Genomic DNA, 18,008 nt, shown 5'->3' with positions numbered 1-18,008 from the left:
CTCCTTTAGACTCAGGCAAGCAGATGTCTTATCCTGGCTTTCCTCTTGTTTTGCCCCTCACCATGGGATGGGGAATGTGAGGTGAAAGGGGATTGCCTACCTAGAGGCCACACTCGCCTTGTATACATATTTGAGGTGCTTGAAACCCTGGAACTCCCTGCCAAAATTCCCTCAAGCCAGCCTTCAGGGCCTTTATCCAAGTCTGTCCTCCTGAGGATAAATCAAGATGTAACTATGTATACCCCCCAGGCCTGAGGGATGGTCCAGAGTCAGGTTTTTATGTTAGAAGTAGTGATTGTGGGTATATCTTGGACTTGGAGTACTAGGGTATCTATGGTGTAATATGCATGCACATGAGAACAGTGGTGTTGAACAGAGCTTGAAATGGGAAGATAACCAGTGCAAGGCATGAGGCAGGGACCTCCAGTTTTCCTCTGGTCCTATACCATACAAATATTAAAAGCAGACCTGTTGGCTTACATCAAAGTTCTCTTTAAACCTACACATAAATAAAGCTAATTTCTACCTGCACCCTAAGCAACTGCAATAAAAACACAAAATATGTATGCTTTCCACATTGTTCATCCTATAAGCTCAATATTTACAGCATTGGTTTTTACCAGTTAGATTTACATTTGTAAATACTTCTTTCTATTCACAGCACAATTTCTGTTAGACATATTTGTCATTTCTAAAGGGTTTTCCTTTTTTTCATTTAATATATGAAGTAGATAAGGTAATTTGGCTTTCAACCTCCATTCCATCATGTTTCTAATGTGTCTTTTTATAGATTCTTTGGCACCTAGATTTCCCATTAAATGTAGTCACACAGTATTTAAAAGGCAGAATTGGTTGAAGGCCATCGTATTGTAGCTGTTTGTTGTCATCTGCTCACAAGTAAGGTTGTGAACATGTTGATATCCAATCTCTACCTTTGTCAGTGTCAAGAAATTAGTTTCAGTGCCAGAGGACAGATTCTGGGAGTAATTTCTAGAGTTTCATCGTAGAGTACACTCCTCCTGCTTTTCCAATAATTTCGGTAACTTCTAATTCTCAGTATCAAATTGCATTTTGCATAACTGGTTGGAAAAAATTGATGTCAGCTGGCTGCTTCTCACTGTTTTTGGCAAAGTCCTATAGGAAAATGAATTCATAAGAAGTGGCTATGGTTATAAAGTGGGAGCCTTAGCAAAAGATAAGTCTGTGGTCACAAAGTTTTCTTGAGTACCACATAGAAAGTCTTTCCTGTAAGACAATGGGCATCAACCCAGAGAAAATAACAGACAGGCTTCCCATCCACGTCTATCATTTTCAGATAGCCTCACATTATCCTAAATATTAGGGTATTTCAGCACTAAAAAACATGACTAGGAGAAGCATTTACAGAAGGGTAGAGTAAGGATCTCGAAAAACCTGCTCTTTCATCATCTGGGCCACATCAGGGATAATTTCAATTGGTTACTTCTTTTTTAGTGTGTGGGCCATACTTTCCTGTTCTTTGCATGTCTCATAATGTGTTGTTGAAAACTGGACATTGTAGATACTATGCTGTAGTATCTCTGCAATTTTGTTGTTGCTGCTACTGTTGTTACTGCTTATTTGTTTAGCAAATTTCCTTGGTTCATTATGCGGATTCTGAATCCCCTGAAGTGTGTGGTCATCAAAGTTTCTGCTCACATTTTGGGAAAAAAAATTTTATTTTTAAGCTTGGCTTCCTGAGGTCACCTTTACTCAGTGTAGTTAAGTGTTCAGCCAATGATCAGTCACAATATTTTCTAAAATACGTTGAGCTAGCAGGTCTCCTATCCATTTGTCAAAGGTATCTGTGTGTGAAAGTACACCTTTAAACCTCAGGCAGTTAGAAGCCAGTATTAGCTTTCAATTACTGCTTGTGCAGGGCCTCAAGGTCAGCCAGATGTGAGTTGCTGAGGCTTTCTCAGCCCTTACTTGGGCCTGCACACAGCTCTACACATATGTGCAGCCTCCTAGATTCTGGAAATATGTTGGAGCTTACCAAGAACCCTATGGTTGTCTAGTTCTCCAGGTCTAACTTTTAAGTTTTGGCTAGCCTCTTGTGTACCCTAACTGAAATCACAGGTTGAGGCCCCTGTGGCTTACACAGTTCCAGATGATTGCTGTTTGTTTTCAGTCACACCATGGGAATGGGAGTTTTCCTGTAAAGCTGAACTCTGAGTAAGGCCAAATAGAAACACCACCATGGGGATGGATGGAACTTTTCCAGAGAACTGAGAACCTCGTCAAAGTATTGACTGAGCTCTGAGGAAGGGACTTTTCACAGAACTCCAAAAGAAGTCACTCTATTTTATTGACTGCAAGGCTACCAACTTTTCATGGCTACCACACCACTAAGTTGGGGGTGGGGGTGTGAGAAGCCCCAAGTTAAAACACCACAGATACTAATCTTCTTAGGCCGTTCAGTAGTTTTTCTTGATTAAATGCTTTTCAGGTTAATCTCTGTCCTTCATTAATTTCCAGAGTCCTGAAATGCTTGGTTTTGATAGTTTTCCCAGGCATTTACATTATTTTTGTGGAGGAGTAGGTTCACTGAGGTCTTCACTTCACCATTCTAGAACCTGACTCTCAGCAACCTAAGGATGGAAAAGCCAATCAGACAGAAGCACCTTAGGTGCCCAACACTGTCAAGCTATTATACCAACCTTGATTTAATCTAAAGATCATTTGAAAGAGAAACTTCTTGTCTTACCAAATATATTTTTTCTTCTTCAATTAGACTAGTCTGCATCCCAACAAACAATATATAAGTAGTGCATGTGCTGCAGCATCACTAAAAAGCAAACTATAGAAATTTGAGCCCTTTTTTTTCAGTATAATGAATTTTCCATCATATATCTTTTCCAAAAAGTACATCACAGTTTTTCCTATGTTTGTTTCCCAACAGTATATTAAGTTGCATTATTTTGGCACACACACTTTTGTGTGCATTGTAAGGATGTAGGGAAATTCTTTACCTCCCCAAAATTATGATTCCAGAGCTGTGCTCTTATCTTTTACAAAGACATCGTGTGTCTGAGAGTTATGGAGCACATACTACTATGTGCCAGGCTCTGTGCTGAGTCCTTTGTGTGCACTGCAGCCTCATTCATGACAGAAATCTTATCGGGTAGGTTAGTATAATTATCCCCACTTAACAGCTCATAAAGCAAACGGGTACTTAGATCACTGCTAAAAATCTCTGTATAATATGAACCCTACGATGACTAAGGCACAGATTTCCCTTGAATTTCATTACCAGGAACACTTGGGCTTGCCCTGAGAAAATGGTTTGTTTTGACCTCGTGGTGACTGTAGTTCATGCATGTGACCCCATGGAACTCTTTGCTTCGGCTGTTAGAAAATTGGTGTCAAATAAGTGGTAGAATTGTCAAGAAAAAAATATAGTGAAAGCAATTTAAATAGAGGTTACAGTCTTTATCTAGCTGATATGCATCACCTTAAGACAAGGACCGTCTCTAAAAGTAGAACTAGACTTTTTACAGGCAAAAGGAGAAGAGAAGTGATGACTGTGCAGTCTGTTTTTTTTAACTGCTACAAACATGTGGTTGGGATGGTGAGAAAATGTTCCACTTTTTCACGTCTCTTGCTTAGATCCTTGGTGCAATCTCATTTCAGCAAGTATCAGAAGAGTTCTTTGAGAGCTGCTTTTGTATTTGTTGTCAAGTTTTGGGAGTCAGGAGAGGTAATACAAAAGATGGGATAGGTAAAAGGAGAGGAAAAAAAGGTAGAGGAAGCAAGAGTTGAAGCAATGAAAACTGGGGCGTATTGTAATTATTTTTCAGTTCTTCCTCTTATGCAAGAGAAACTGCTTCCATTACCCGCCAAATCTTTTCAGAGGAAAAAAACTAAGTGGAAGGGATATGTAAGAGTCAGGAATTGAGTCTAGAAGGTCCCCATAGTGGGTTGGAAGAGCAGTTTGTTCTTAGTTTGCTAGGAACATCTGTTTTGACCAGAAAGTGATGCTGGATCTGATTAGATGTGTGCTATAGACTAAATGTCTGTGAGCTCCCCACCAAACCCATATGTTGAATCCTAATCCCCAGTGTGATAGTATTTGAAGGTGGGGCTTTTGGGAAGTAAGTACATCATGAGGATGGAGCCCTCGTGAACGGAATTAGTGCCTTTATAAAAGACCCCAAGCGCTCCCTAACCCCTTCCATCATGTGAGGACATACCAAGAAGACCGTATAAGAACCAGGAAGCCATCATCAACAGATGCTGAATCTGCTGGCACTTTGAACTTCCCAGTCTCCGTATATGTGAAAACTAATTGTTTGTTGTTTAAGACACCCAGTCTATGGTATTCTGTTATAGCAGCCCAAAGAAACTAAGACAACGTGATTGGATACACTTTTGTTAAAGATTTTTGTGTCTATATTCATAACTGTTATTTGTATTTGCTTTTCTTTTCCTGTAATGTCTTTGTCTGGTTTGGGTATCAGGGTAATACTTGGTTGGCATCATAGAAAAAGTTTGGAAGTGTTCCCTCTTCTACTTTTGGAACAGTTTGTGAAGCTTTGTTACTATTCTTCTTTCAGTATTTGGTAGGTCTTACCAGTAAAATCATCATTTTATCAGATGCTGATGTGCTCAGCATCTCAGCACATAATATTCATCATGGGAAGTTTTAAAATTACTAATTCAATCTCTTATTATAGGTATATTCATATTGTCGATTTCTTCTTGAGTTAGTTTTTATATTTTGATTTTTTTCTAAAATCGGACAATTTCACCTAAGTTACCTAACTTGTTGCCATACATTGTTCATTATATTCATACAATTCTTTTTAATTTCTGTAAAGTCAGTAGTAATGACTCCTCTTTCATTCTGACTTCATGAGTTGTCTCACTTTTTGGTTGGTCAGTCTATCTTACAGCTTGTCAATTTGGTTGATTTTTTTCAAAGAAGAAACTTTTGGTTTCACTGATTCCCTCTATTCTTTTTTCTATTCTCTATTCCATTTATTTCCATTGGAGTCTTTATTATTTCATTCCATCTGTTTGCTTTAAATTTACTTTGCTCTTTTTTCTAGTTCCTTAGGCAAAAATGTGTTTAATTATTTAATATCTTTTTATTTTTTAATATAGGCATTTACAGCTATAAATTTCTTTCTGAAGACTGCTTTACCTGTATCCCTTAACTCTTGGAATGTTTGTTTTCATTTTCATTCATGTCAAGGTATTTTCTGTTTTTCTTGTTATTTCTTCTTTAACCTCTTGGTTTTTTTCAGAGTATGCTGTTAGTTGCCACATATTTGTGAATTTCCCTATTTTCTTTCTGTTATTAATTTAGAATCTCATCCCACTGTGGTTGGAGGAAATACTTTGTATTTCAATCCTTTTAAATTTATTGAGGATGATTTGGGCCTAAAATATGGTCTATGTTGGAGAATGTCCAATGTGGACTTGAGAGAACAACTGCTACTGTTTGGTAGTGTTTTATACATGCCTGTTAGATTCAACTGGTTTATGGTGTTGCTCAAATGTTCTATGTTCTTGTTAATATTTTTCTTAGTTTTTCTATCCGTTATTTTAACTGAGGTATTGAAATCTCTTTCTATTGTTGGACTATCTATTTCTCTCTTCAATTCTGACAGTTTTTGCTCCAGGTATTTTGGGCTCTATTCTTAAATGCACATATATTTACAATTCTTACGCCATTCCAATAGATTGTATATTTTACCATTACGACATATCTCTCTTTAACAACATTTTAAAAGTTAATTTTGCCTAATATTATTATTGCCATTCCACTTGTTTTTGCTTGCTGTTTGCATTGCATGGGTCATTTTTTTCCTGTTGTTGAAACTGGAAATTTTACATTAAGTCATATATTTATCTAAAATGTTTATCTAAATATTTAGATATTGTATCACTTCGACATATGGATCTCCTCCCACCCTGGGATTATTGCTATTGATTTGTCATTTATTTATTTATTTTTAGTGACTTTGCTGAACTAATGCTGTGGAATCTATTTCCCTACAGTGTTTGGCCTCCGATGTCCCTGCATGTATTTTTTTCTTGTTTTTCATCTTTTAACCTGACTACGTAGGGTTCATCCCTGGGCCAGCATAAGCCACCTACTGATCAAAGATGGTGTTTAAGTCCCCTTTCCCAGTTGGATTTTTACCCTTTGCCATTAGACGTATGTTTGGCCTGGTGGCTGCTATCATTGTTCACAGAGCTTACATTTTTGCTTCACATTTCACATTCAATTATTAGCACTATTAGCTTGGATTTTGTCTTTGCAGTCACTCCTAAGAGAACACAGCCTTGACCATGCAGTCTTTTAGCTGCTAGAAATACTTGTAATTTTACTCTTAAGCCTTGCTCCCTTGTTGTTGCTCCTATATCAGAATAGATTATTCAGCCAGTGTTTGGTCAGTGAGATTTGCACTCTTGGTTCATGGATCTGTGTGAGGTCTTGGAAATGCTTCCAAAGCTTCCTATATCTATTCTAATTGCTTCTAAGTGGGTAGAGCATAGTGCTTATGAACAGCCTTCCTGACTCCAGGCTTGGCTATGATCCCAGACAAGTCTTCTTGGCTTTCCTTTCTCTAATTCTCTCTGTTAAACTTATTGCTCTGCCATTTCATTTGTTGCTACTAGTATGATGGAGCTATAAGCGCTCTCTTAGTTGCTCTACAACATGATCTCCACTGTTTTTAGCAACATCCTTAGCTACAGAATTCTCCATACTCTGTTCCAAATAAAGTTAGTCCCCTTAGACATATCTACAGAGTTCTTCATACTTATGGCCTGCCTCTTTCCTGGCACAGAACTTCTTCTGCAAGGGAGGTGGAGTGACAATGTCCAATAGTGACAGTTCTGTTCTACGAGTGGGCACTGAGGCAGTAGTAGCCTCCATTTTCTTAACTTGCCCCTCTTGGCATGAAACCTCCACCCTACCTAAACTTTTGAGTGGAACTGACTGAACTGTACTCTCAGTCTGCTCCACCTGGAGTAGATATTCTACCGTATGAGTAGGTGGAGGAAGAGCACTCAGTCCTCTTGGCAAAACCTATCAGGAATAGAGCTTCTGCAACACAGAGTTGGGAAAGATGATAAATGCCAATGGCTTGTCCATCCTGGGGTGAAACCACAGCTCTAGTTTGGGAACTTGGGTGAGAGGGAGCCCTCATCTTCTTGGTCACATCTACCAGGAATAGTATGCCTAGATTAGCTCCCACAATATATAGCTAGGAGGGAAGGAGGGAGCAGCCTGTGGCTCAAGTGTAGCCACAGACCGTCACTGTTCTTACTTCAATTTAGTGTATTTTCTTGAATGAATGTTTCTCCATTTGTTGTATCCTTAGGATAACTGCCAGAGATTTCCAATGATTGGAGATTTTTTGTTTGTAATTTTCTCCAGTTAAGGTTGTTTTGGGGGGAGAGTCTACCATGTTCCTTGCTTTACCATTCTGGCAGCCAATTTCTAAATTGTTTTTTGGTGATAAGATAAGAGAAATATAAAGTGGCTGTAACTATGTCTGGTAATAGAAGAAATTACAATTCTTTGACATAGTAAGAAGAATTTACCTTCCTGTGGTAGATAGCGAATTTGGGCCTTAAAAAATAGTAATTTGTTTTCTGAATCTTTATGTCCTTTTATAGTCAAATTTTCCAAGAGGTAAAGAGAGTCCTCCTGATAAGAAGTTAGACCAGGTGAACATAAGAGCAAGTCATACACATATTGGATCAAGGTAAAAGAATGAGGAAATTGTGAAGCTTGGATATTATAGTGAAGAACTTTGGGTTAACGTGAGAGGGTTTCGGTGAAGCCTTGAGGCATCACAGTTTAAGTGTATAGTTGTTTATTCTGCGTGAAAGCAAAAAGACAGTGTGACTCAGGATAAGAGAAAACCATAGAAGGCTGAACAGAGATCTACTGCTGTGTTGAATTTGGAGGTAGACAAGCCAGGATAACATTTGGGTTGGGGACCACAGGGGAACATACACATATTATATCATTTATATCCTTTATGTCTCATAATAGTTACCCACATCCATCTGGACCTTTTACCTATAGGATAGGATAGGGGTGCTGCAGGGATGGTACAAAGAATAAGCAAGCCCATAGCTATGGAATGTACAACAATGGTTGCAGTCCCTTTAATGTTGGGGTTTTAGGGGGTACTGGGGCAATCTAGGCAGAGGAATAATTGTGACAATATTGACTTGCAAGGCTTCTACATTACTTATTTACCCTATGTCTGTAGATGATGTAGATCAAAGAACATGGGATACTAAAAATAATAAATCAGAACATTATGGTAATTCTGAGAGTAAGAGACTTGGAGACACAAGAGTGTAGGATAGTCAGCTTCTTCAAGAGAAGCCAACATAGGATGGTGCACTGGGTCATCTGACTGTGAAATAAGAAAAAAATCTTTCAGGTGTGCACCTATTAGTGGCTCCTCATTGAGACAAGGGGCCCATCCCAGTAGATTAATAGGGGTGGAAGGACTGGGGAGAAAGACATGTTGAGAAGTTAAGGCACTCAGAGAGATGGGGGGAGAGAGAATGCATTCAACTGGTAAATCCCACCACTAAAATCTTTATTACTGCACGGGAAGTTGGAAAGAAACTGGTGAATTATTGGTGGAGACTGTGGCTCCAATGTCTACAAAAACTTACGTTGATGGCTCTGATGGTTAATTTTATGTGTCATCTTGTTTGTGCCATGGAAACACTATTTTAGATGTTGTGAATGAATATTTTTAGATGACATTAACATTTAAATCATAATCTTTAAATAAAGCAGACTAGCCTCCATAATGTGGGTGGGCCCCATCCAATCACATGAAGTCCTTAAAAGAAAAAAGACAGACATCCCCTGAAGAAAAGGAAACTGCCAACAGACTACCTTCAGACTCAACCTACAAGATCAACACTTCTTTGGGTCTCTATCCTGCCAGACTACTCACCAGGCTCCACAATCACGTTAGCCAATTTCTTGGGGGAAAAAAAGCACACATGCACACAACACATTATTTCTGTTTCTCCGGAGACCTCTACTACAATGATCATTTACTAATAGGATTATTTATCTTTGCTGAATGAAAGACACATGGGGCCACTGAAAGGGGCCTTCCTTGGAAGGGAGTCATTTGTTTCTGATTGAGCAGCTTATTTGGCTGCCTGGCTCCTGCCCGAAGCAGTACAATTCAGGCCTAGTGATTTCCCCCCAATATATGCAAGTGTCATTGTCTTTGTGTTTGTCGAGGGACTTTTGCTGTCCTCCATTTGTTTAAGTTGTAGTACCATCAGTTTATCTGTGAAGTTTTCTCTTTGTTTATCAGACTATCTCCAAAATACCTCAGGGATGACAAGGTCTGCCAGCCTGTTTTCTGCTTCTGAACAACAGCTGATATTTCAGTCTTAAGGTCATTAACAAAAAAGGTGGAGATGGTGTTAACATCATCTCTGCATGGTGTTATAGCATTAATGCCCAAACCCAGCATTCCTAAAGGTGGTCTCTCATTAATCACTATAGCTAGAGACTTGTTCATCCTGCACCTGTCAACAGGATTAAGCTGTTCCCCAAGAATTCTCAGGGGAGGGGTTGTAAACTTCAAGGATACCATTTAAAGGAAGTTCTCCTGACTGGAGGGGAAAAAAGATGGTGGAGTAGGAAGGCAGGTAGAAACCTCCTCTCCCACACACACTAAGGAAGCAGTTACAGCAATTACAACTAACTCTGAAAATGACCTGAAGACTGCAGAACAGACCACTTAGACCTGGTGAAGAAGAGAAGGCCAAACAAAGAAGAGCAGAGTGGCAAAGCCATGACTGAGTGGGACCCCAGCCCTCCCCCCATCCCAGCCCACAAAAGCGAGGAAGACAAATGGAGTGGAGAGGGAGTAAGTGCTCAGGAACTGTGAATACTGGGCCCTGGAAATCTTCTCTGGGAACACAAGTCCACATTGCATCAGGCTTTGGTGATTAGCAGGGAAGCACACCAGGGAGAGCTGGAGCATTCTGGGAGCCTGAGACTCCAGCCTCTTGTGGAGGGCAGGTATGCTCCCCCGGTCCTGCTGAGACCCAACACAGAGGGAGCAGTTTGAAATATTTACTAACAGTAGGAAGGGTAACAGAGGGGCAAGTGTTGGGCGGAGCTCTCTTCACAGGAGAAAGAGCAGGTAGATGATGCTACCCCACCCCTCCCTCAGCCCAGCTGGCCAGGAACCCTTGGTAGCCAGAAACTCTCCATCCCCTTGTTATTAGCTCAGTCCTGAGCAACTTCCCTGCACACGCACCCAGCCTGTTCAGCACAGTAGCATCAGATTTTTCTCCCTTCCATCACAGGGAGATGTTGCCGCCTGGCAAGCAGAAGAAGGCTTTCCCAGCTTTCTTGGCCCATTCTCAGTCACACTGGGAGGGCGCCTGCAGGAGCACCTCTGAACACTCCTTCCTCCACAAGCGGCCCAGCCCCCGTGCACCCCAGTGCCACTGACCAGGTTAGCCCAGCATTGCAGCCATTGCTGCAGGGCAGGCAGGAGGCAGACCCACCACAATGATCACAGCAGAAGTGCCCCTCCTTGGCTCACAAAGGGCTGGCTGGAGCGAGCTGCCACCTGAGGCAGGCTGAGATAGGCTACTGCTGGCAGACAAACATAAAGGGCTCATTGCCCACCACCAACAACTAGAACTCCAGCACAAAGGAGAATCAGACACTGGTGAGTAAAGATTCTTGAGCTTCTGGGCACTCCAGGATGCCTTCTATATACAGCCATTACTCTCTAGACAAGGAAGTACAGTGGATCTGTCTAATACCAACGAAGAAACACAGGAACCCTGATAAAATGAGAAGGTAGATGAATATGTTCCAAACAACATTAAAGGAGAAGATGCCAGAAAGAGGGCTAAATGAAATGGAGATCACCAATATTCTTGATAAATATTTCAAAGTAACAGTTATAAATATGCTCACTGATCTGCAGAAAAGTGCTGATGATCTCAGGGAGAATTTCAACAAAGAGATACAAGAGCTGAAAAAGAGCCACTCAGAACTGAAGAATACACAGGCTGAAATAAAATATACAATGAAGGGAATGAATAATAGGCTGCTGCAAGTAGAGGAGACAATCAATGAGATGGAAATTAGAGAAAAGGAAAACAATGGTGCTTAGGAACAGAAAGAAAGAATTTCTAGAAAAAGGAGGACGCTAAGAGGGCTGTGTGACAACTCCAAATGAAACAATATTTGCATAATAGGGGTACCAGAAGGACAAGAGAGAGACGAAGGGGTAGAAAGTCTCTATGAAGAAATAATTGCTGAAAATTTCACCAATCTGGGGAAGGAAATAGAAAACAAGGTCCTGGAAGCAAGAAAGCCAGCAAAAAGAACCTCAGTAAGAAAACACCAATACTGAGTGGATTAAAGATGGAGGCGTGAGAGGAGAGACAGAGGCTTCCTCTTAAAACTGGATACAATTAGAACATTTAATTGGCACAACTAATCCTGAGAGAGCAACAGGAAAGAGGATGCGTCAGACTTCACACACCTGGAGAAAAGAGCAGACCTCAGCGAACGGGGTAACGTACCAGAGCTGTGGCTCCGTGGGAACCGAGCCCCTCCCCGACCCCAGCTCACCAGCGGGAGGAAGAGAAACGGAGCAGGGAGGGAGTGGAAGGCTTGGAACTGCTGAATACCTAACTCCAGAGATCTGCTCTGGGAGCACGAACCTACATTTCATGGTGCTTTCATGAGACTCGCATGACTACCGGGTTGGAAAGTTAATACAGGCAGAGTTCCTGGGGAGACTGGAATGCGGGCTGATAGTGGAAAGCAGGGATCCATATCTGGCTGCTCTGGGACAAAAACTTATACCTGTGTGCCCGGCCCACTGGCTCAGGCAGTGGAGACAGGCAAAGCAGCCGGAAAGCGGGGAACAGCTCTTTCCTACCCCCAGTACTGCTCCCCTGCGACCCCTGATATTGCTTAAGGGGCTCAGCAGCTCCAGAATAGAGCTTCTGGACACTAGAGGGCTCCATATACAAACATGAAATGCCAAAGGAACCTTGTCCAGAGTAAAATTGTTAATACAACTCCCGAGAAAGATTTAAATGATATGGACCTGGTGACTCTTCCTGAAAGGGAGTTCAAAATAAAAATAATCAACATCCTAATGGAGGTACGGAAAGACATCCGAGAACTAAGGAATGAATTCAGGTTGGAGATCCAATCGTTGAAGAGCACAATGGAGGGTATTAAAAACAGGTTGGATACGGTGAAGGAGACAATAAATGAAATCGAAAGTAGAGAAGAGGAATACGAAGAAACTGAGGCACAGAGAGAAAAAAGGATCTCTAAAAATGAAAGAATATTGAGAGAACTGTGTGACCGATCCAAGTGGAACAATATTCACATTATAGGGATACCAGAAGAAGAAGAGAGAAAGGGATAGAAAGTGTCTTTGAGGAGGTAGTTGCTTCAAACTTCCCCAATCTCCCAACACAAGGGATGCGAGGAAGACAACACCAAGACACATAGTAATTAAAATGGGAAAGATCAAGGATAAGGACAGACTGTTAAAAGCAGCCAGAGGCAGAAATAAGATCACATACAAAGGAAAGCCCATCAGACTAACAACAGACTTCTCAGCAGAAACCTTACAGGCCAGAAGGGAGTGGAATGATGTACTTAATGCCATGAAGCAGAAGGGCCTGGAACCAAGATTACATTATCTGGCAAGATTGTCATTTAAATTTGAAGGAGGGATTAAACAATTTCAAGATAAGCAAAAGCTGAGAGAGTTTACCTCCCACAAACCATCTCTGCAGTCTATTTTGGAGGGACTGCTATAGATGGAAGTGTTCCTAGGGTTGGATAGCTGTCACCAGAGGTAGTAAAGCGATGGTAAGGAGGGTGGAGCAGCTGATTGCAAGCCAAATGCAAAATTAAATTGACTATCCCCAAAGCCAATCAAGGGATAGAGAAAAATTATAGAATCTGATGACTAATATATAAAGAATGAAGGAGGAAGAAAAAGGAGGAGAAATAGAAAAGAACCTTTGGGTTGTGTTTGTAACAGCATACTAAGTGAGTTAAGTTAGACTCTTAGATAGTAAGCAAAGGAACCTGGAACCTTTGGTAACCACGAATCTAAAGCCTGAAATGGCAATAAGTACATACCTATCGATAATCACCCTAAATGTAAATGGACTGAATGCACCAATCAAAAGACATAGAGTCACTGAATGGATAAAAAAACAAGACCCATCTATATGCTGCTTACAAGAGACTCACCTCAAACCCAAAGACATGCACAGACTAAAAGTCAAGGGATGGAAAAGATATTTCATGAAAACAATAGGGAGAAAAAAGCAGGAGTTACAGTACTAGTTTCAGACAAAATAGACTTCAAAACAAAGAAAATAACAAGAGATAAAGAAGGACATTACATAATGATAAAGGGCTCAGTCCAACAAGAGGATATAACCATTATAAATATATATGCACCCAACACAGGAGCACCAGCATATGTGAAACAAATACTAACAGAATTAAAGGAGGAAATAGACTGCAATGCATTCATTTTAGGAGACTTCAACACACCATTCACTCCAAAGGGCAGAACCACCAGACAGAAAATAAGTAAGGACACAGAGGCACTGAACAACACACTAGAACAGATGGACCTAATAGACATCTATAGAACGCTGCATCCAAAAGCAACAGGATACACATTCTTCTCAAGTGCACATGGAACATTCTCCAGAATAGACCACATACTAGGCCACAAAAAGAGCCTCAGTAAATTGGAAAAGATTGAAATCCTACCAACCAACTTTTCAGACCACAAAGGTATAAAACTAGAAATAAATTGTACCAAGAAAGCAAAAAGGCTCACAAACACATGGAGGCTTAACAACACGCTTCTATACAGTCAATCGATCAATGACCAAATTAAAATGGAGATCCAGAAATATAAGGAAATAAATGACAACAACAACACAAAGCCCCAACCTCTGTGGGACGCAGCGAAAGCAGTCTTAAGAGGAAAGTATACAGCAGTCCAGGCATATTTATAGAAGGAAGAACAAACCCAAATGAATAGTGTAACATCACAGTTATCAAAATTGGAAAAAGAAGAACAAATGAGGCCTAAAGTCAGCAGAAGGAGGGACATAATAAAGATCAGTGAAAAAATAAACAAAATTGAGAAGAATAAAACAATAGAAAAAAATCAATGAAACCAAGAGTCGTTTCTTTGAGAAAGTAAACAAAGTAGATAAGCATCTAGCCAGACTTATTAAGAGAAAAAGAGAATCAACACACATCAACAGAATCAGAAACAGGAAAGGAAAAATCATGACGGACCCAACAGAAATACAAAGAATTAGTAGAGACTACTATGAAAACCTATATGCTAAGAAGCTGGAATACCTAGAAGAAATGGACAACTTCCTAGAAAAATACAACCTTCCAAGAGTGACCAAGGAAGAAACACAAAATCTAAACAAAGCAATTACCAGCAAAGAAATTGAAGCGGTAATAAAAAAACTACCCAAGGAAAAAACCCCTGGGCCAGATGGATTTACCTCGGAACTTTATCAGACATACAGAGAAGATATAATACCCATTCTCCTTAAAGTTTTCCAAAAAATAGAAGAGGAGGGAAAACTCCCAAACTCATTCTATGAAGCCAAAATCACCCTAATACCAAAACCAGACAAAGACCCCACCAAAAAAGAAAATTACAGACCGATATCCCTGATGAACGTAGATGCAAAAATACTCAATAAAATATTAGCAAACCGAATTCAAAAATATATCAAAAGGATCATACACCACGACCAAGTGGGATTCATCCCAGGTATGCAAGGATGGTACAACATTCGAAAATCCATCAACATCATCCACCACATCAACAAAAAGAAAGACAAAAACCACATGATCATCTCCATAGATGCTGAAAAAGCATTCGACAAAATTCAACATCCATTCATGATAAAAACTCTCAGCAAAATGGGTATAGAGGGCAAGTACCTCAACATAATAAAGGCCATATACGATACACCCACAGCCAACATCATACTGAACAGCAAGAAGCTGAAAGCTTTTCCTTTGAAATCAGGAACAAGACAGGGATGCCCACTCTCCCCACTGTTATTTAACATAGTACCGGAGATCCTAGCCACGGCAATTAGACAAAAGAAAGAAATACAAGGAATCCAGATAGGTAAAGAAGAAGTCAAACTGTCACTATTTGCAGATGACATGATATTGTACATTAAAAACCCTAAAAACTGCACTCCAAAACTACTAGAACTGATATCGGAATACAGCAAAGTTGCAGGATACAAAATTAACACACGGAAATCTGTTGCTTTCCTATACACTAACAATGAGCCTATTGTTCCAAAGGGAAAGAGACTGGGGAGAATGGGAGGGTAGGGAAGGATAAGGGCAGGGAAGAAGAAAGGAGGTATTGTATAATGTGGGGGGTGGGGGAAAGGGGAGGGCTTTGCAACACAGAGAAGACAAGTAGTGATTCTACAACATCTTACTATGCTGATGAACAGTGACTGTAATGGGGTTTGTGGAGGGGACTTAGGGTAGGGGAGAGCCTAGTAAACATTATGTTCTTCAAAAATATAAAAACAAACAAATAAATAAATAAATAAAAGAAGAAAGGAAACACCAATACTTACGATAATAAAAATGACAAAGATTAAGGATAAGTTGAAGATGAGTGGATGGGAATAAGATGGTGGGGGTGAGAAGTGAGGGAGAAACTGCCTCCCTAAACCACATTTAACACAAAAATACCACAAATACAGCTAATCTTGAAAAAGTGACTGGAAGACTGCAGAACACACTGCCTACATCTGGGGAAAAGAGAAGACGTCACAGAAAAGGGTAAAGTAGCAAAGTTGTGTTCCGGTGGAACCCAAGCCCTCCCCCCACTCGCTTCACAGGCAAGAGGAAGAGAAACAGACTGGGGGTGGAGTAGAAGCTCACCACTGCTAAATGCCCACCCCTGGAGACCTGCTCCAGGAGCGCAAATCCACATTACATGATAGTCTGGAGATTAGTGGAGTTCAAAAGCAAAGACAGGCAGAATACTCAGAGAGACTGAGATTCCAGCCACTTGTGGAGAACAGGTACCCACAACCTGCTGCTGGGACAAAAGAAAGGTGAGCACATTGAAAGACATTGTAACAGTGAGAGGGGTGCTAAAGGGGCAAAGATTACATAGAACTTGCTGCTCAGGAGAAAGAACAGGTGGGCAAAATAGTCTCAGCACACTAAGCCCAGCAGGTTGGAAACATTCAGAAGCTTCTGACAATTCATTCCCCTGCTGGAAATGTAGCCCTGAGGCACCCCCTGTGATACACAGCCTGTCGCTCCTACCTCCTGGCAGCAAGCCAGAGGGTGGCCCTGCCTATGGCAGCTAAAGGGGTGTAACAGAGGCTCCTCCCTGCATGCTTGGCCCACTGGACTGGGCAGTGGAGGCAGGCACTGCAGCCGGGAAGCAAGAGAGAGCTCTTTCCTCCCAGCAGGTTGCCAGCGCCATATGCCTCCAACCCTACCATTGCTCCAGGTGCTGGGCAGCTCCAGAGAATAGAGCTGCTGGGCGCTAGAGGGCACCAGCTACAAAGTTATTATTCCACAGTAATTAGAATTATGAAACGGCAAAGGAATTTAATCCAAAAAAATTACAAAAAAACCCCCACCTGATCACTAGCAGGAGATTGGATTAAAGATGGTGGCATGAGAGGTGAGACAGAGACCTCCTCCTAAAAGCACATATAAAATGAAAATATTCTTTAATACAACTAATCCTGAAAGAGCAACAGGAAAGAAGGCTGCACTAGACTGCATACACCTGAAGAAAAGAGCAGACGTCATGGAAGAGGGTAACATACTAAAGCTGTGACCCGGTGGAGCCCAAGCCCTTCCTCCACCCCAGCTCACTGGCAGGAGGAAGAGAAATAGAGTGGGGAGGGAGTGCAGGCCTGGGACTGCTGAGCACCTAGCCCTGGAGATCTGCTCTGGGAGCATGAACCTACATTGCATGTTGCTCTGGTGATTTAGTGCAGTTGGAAAGCTAAGAGAGGCAGAATACCTGGAGGGACGGAGCTTCCAGCTGCTTGTGGAAAACAGGGATTCATATCCGACTGAACTAGGTGGGCAGTCTGTGAGACTTCCTAAAAGCGAGAGGGCTGCTAAAGGGGCAAGGATTGCACAGAGCTTATTGCTCAGGAGAAAGGACAGGTAGACAAAGGTGTCTAGGTGCACTCTGCCCAGCAGTTTGGGAGCTTAAACGACCTTCAGGCGCTCCATCCCCCTGACTTTCTACACAGCTCCAAGGTCCCCACCGTGATACGCAGCCTGCTGTGTCTTCCTCCCGGCTAGCCTACACCTGGTTCAGGCTCGCAAACCAGCAACCCCTGTCATGGCATCAGGCCAGCCAGAGGGAAGCCTCACCTACAGCAGCCACAAACACAAAGGACAGAGACTTACACCTGTGTGTTTGGCCCACTGGTTCTGGCAGTGGAGACAGGCATAGCAGCAGGGAAGCAGGAAACAGCTCTTTCCTCCCCCCAAGCAGCAACACCGCTCCCCTGCAACCCTCAACATTGCTCCAGGGGCTGTGCATCTCAGAGTAGAGCTTCTGGGCACTGGAGGGCACCACAGACAAATTATGAAATGTCAAAGGATCCTGGTTCAAAGCAAATTTATGAATATACCTGAGAAAGTTTCAAATGAAATCAAACTCATGAATTTTCCTGAAAGAAATTTCTAAATAAAAAATATTAACATGCTCATGGAGGTACAGAAAAATATTCAGGAACTCAGGAATGAATTTAGGACAGAGATCCAACCATTGAAAAACAAAATGGAGGGTACTAAAAGCAGATTAGATACGGTGGAGGAGATGATAAATGAAATAGAAATTAGGCAAGAGGAATACAAAGAAGCTGAGGCAGAGAGAAGAAAAAGGATCTCTAAGAAT

At 41.4% G+C, this 18,008-nt stretch overlaps 1 long non-coding RNA gene across 5 annotated transcripts in view; it reads left to right on the top strand.

Annotated features, from left to right (window-relative positions):
* Positions 1 to 18,008, top strand: part of LOC130682039 (uncharacterized) — a 121,276-nt gene that overhangs the window by 57,625 nt on the left and 45,643 nt on the right. For all 5 annotated transcript variants that reach the window (XR_008995348.1, XR_008995349.1, XR_008995351.1 and 2 more), the window contains one exon: positions 7,654 to 7,742. This is a non-coding gene — a long non-coding RNA (uncharacterized LOC130682039). The remainder of the gene's footprint in view (positions 1 to 7,653; positions 7,743 to 18,008) is intronic.

The sequence above is a fragment of the Manis pentadactyla genome, chromosome X (genome assembly GCF_030020395.1).
Source record: "Manis pentadactyla isolate mManPen7 chromosome X, mManPen7.hap1, whole genome shotgun sequence".
Taxonomy (NCBI): Eukaryota; Metazoa; Chordata; class Mammalia; order Pholidota; family Manidae; genus Manis; species Manis pentadactyla.
Note: the sequence above shows the minus strand (reverse complement) of the source record. Positions and strands in the feature narration are given on the sequence as shown.